This window comes from Mandrillus leucophaeus, unplaced genomic scaffold, assembly GCF_000951045.1.
Source record: "Mandrillus leucophaeus isolate KB7577 unplaced genomic scaffold, Mleu.le_1.0 Scaffold120, whole genome shotgun sequence".
Lineage (NCBI taxonomy): Eukaryota > Metazoa > Chordata > Mammalia > Primates > Cercopithecidae > Mandrillus > Mandrillus leucophaeus.
In genome coordinates, this window is record NW_012100321.1 from 510,063 (window position 1) to 512,569 (window position 2,507).

The window sequence follows — 2,507 nt, forward strand, 5'->3', positions numbered from 1 at the left end:
GACAGAGCAAGACTCTGTCTTAAAAAAAAAAAAAAGAAAAGCCCAGTGTGGTGGTGCATGACTGTAATGCCTGTAGTCCAGCCACCTCGGGAGGCTGAGGCGGGACAATTGCTTCAGTCTGGGAGGTAGAGGCTGCAGTGAGTGGTCATCATGCCACTGCATTCCAGCCTGGGTGACAGAGCAAGACCCTACCTCAAAACAAAATAACAGGCCGGGAGCGGTGGCTCACACCTGTAATCCTAGCACTTTGGGAGGCCAAGGTGGGCAGATCACTTGAGATCAGGAGTTTGAGACCAGCCTGGCCAACAAGGTGAAATCCCATCTCTACTGAAAATACAAAAATTAGCCACGTGTGGTAGCAGGTGCCTGTAATCCCAGCTACTCGGGAGTCTGAGGCAGGAGAATCGCTTGAACCCAGGAGGTAGAGGTTGCAGCAAGCTGAGTTTGTGCCACTGCACTCCAGCCTGGGTGAGAAAGGGAGATTTCATCTAAAAAAACAAAAAATAAATAAAAATAACAAAAACAAAATAAAACTCAGGTTTAGGGGAGAGACAAGGATGAAGATAAAAATTCAAGTGAGGCCAGCTTATGATATGAAAGAGTACTTAAAGCCTGAACGAGGTCACTAAAGGTGTAAATCCAGACTTCTGTCATTCATTCATTGAGCCGGTTTCACGGAGCACTGCAGTATGCAGGAGCAGCAGGGAGGACAGCCATGAAAGGCAGCTGCCCCCCCGCTCAAGAGGGACCAAGGGCCATAGACTGGTCCAAGGTGCTGAGAGCATGCTCATCTATACGACTGGAATAGTGAGTGAGTGAACTGGCTTCTGGCTGTGTCTGAGAAAATCACCTGGGTGGAGGCCGGGGGGGGGGGGGGCTTTTAAAAATACTGATGGGCAGATCCTGTCTCACTTTGCAGAGATTCTGATTTAATTTAGCATTTTCGTGGGAGGAGCCATGGACATCATAACTTTTTTTTTTCTTTTTCTACTTTTTTTCTTTTTTAGAGACAGGGTCTCTCTCTGTTGCCCAGGCTGGAATGCAGTGGCATGATCGTAGCTAACTGCAGCCTCAAACTCCTAGGCTCAAGAAATCCTCCCACCTCAGCCTCCCAAGTAGCTGAGACTATAGACGTGTGCAACCTTGCTTGGCTAACTTTTTTTTCTTTTTTTTTTTTTTAAGAGACGGGGTCTCCTTATGTTGCCCAGGCTGGTCTCAAACTCCTGGGCTCCAGCCAGCGATCTTCCCACCTCAGCCTCCCAAACTGCTGGGATTACAGGTGTTAGCCATTGCAACTGGCCCATTTTTTACCTTTATATTAAAGTATAGCACAGTCAGTTACAGATCGAACTCCTTCTTCTCCTCTTTTCACTACTTCTCCCCTTCTCACTACTGCATTGACTAGTCTTATAAATAAATAAGTATAACATATGTTCAGGAAAGTGCACAGCTCAATGAATTTTCAAATTGTACAAACCGTGTCACTAGCATCCTAATCCATAAATGAAAGTTTAGACCAGCCCCTAAAAAGCCCCTTCGTGGCCCCACTCTGTAACCATCTTCCCAAAGCCCCCAGCTCTCCCTTCGTTTTTTTTTAGAGGGAGAGAGACGAGGAGAGATGGAGTCTCACTATGTTGCCCAGGCTGATCTCGAACTCCTGGGTTCAAGCGATCCCCCCCAGCTCCAGCTCAGCCTCCCAAAGTGCTGGATCACAGACGTGAGCCACTGCGCCCGCCCGGCCTCTCCTGACTTCCAACTCCCGCTACCCTCTCCTCCCCAAGATGCCCCGCCCTGCCCAAGGCCCCGCCCCCAGGCCGGCCACCACCTCTCACCCGACAGCACCACCTCCACCAGGTCGCCCTCCTGGATGTCTCCGGCCGAGCGCACCAGCTGCAGGAGGTTGGCCGACGTGGGGTCATGTTTGAAAAGCAGGATCTTGTCGTAAAGGCCGTAGAAGCCACACTCAGGGAACTGAGGGGCGGGAGAGGGATGTGGCGACGGAAAAGCTCAGAGCCGCTTTCAGCAGCGGGCGGACTGTCACCCTCCCAGGGCAGGACCGGCTGTTTCCCCCGGAAACGCAGAGACCCCGCAGGCCCTCGCTTCCTGCCTGCCCCCTCCCAACCCCAGCGCGAGCCGGGCAGGATGCCAGCGCCCCAAGTGTGCGGGGAGGGGGCGTCGGCGTGGGTTTGGTGGCTGGAAGGGGGAGCTGGGGTGGGAGGGAGAGTGGCTCCGGGAGCGTGGACACCTCGAATTTTCCGGAACCTGGCGGAGGTGGGAGGGGATGCTGAATGAACACCCCCTCCCCTGTGCCCCCTCCCCAGGCTCACACACCCGCCCCCCAGCTTCCTTCCTGGATCTGTCTATTGTTGTCCCAGTTACCTGGCTCGAGGCCCAGCACTGGGGTGGGGCGAGCTGGAAGGCGGACTTTTCGGGGCTCCTGGGAAAGTGGGGGGGCGGGGCTCTAGGACTCGAGGGGGCTGGAGATAAGGGGGGCGCCTCCTACCCGA

At 53.8% G+C, this 2,507-nt stretch overlaps 1 protein-coding gene across 5 annotated transcripts in view; it reads right to left on the reverse strand.

Annotated features, from left to right (window-relative positions):
• The window catches only part of PRKD2 (protein kinase D2), a 60,651-nt gene that overhangs the window by 43,612 nt on the left and 14,532 nt on the right, over positions 1–2,507 (reverse strand). The gene's annotated exons all lie outside the window — the stretch shown is intronic.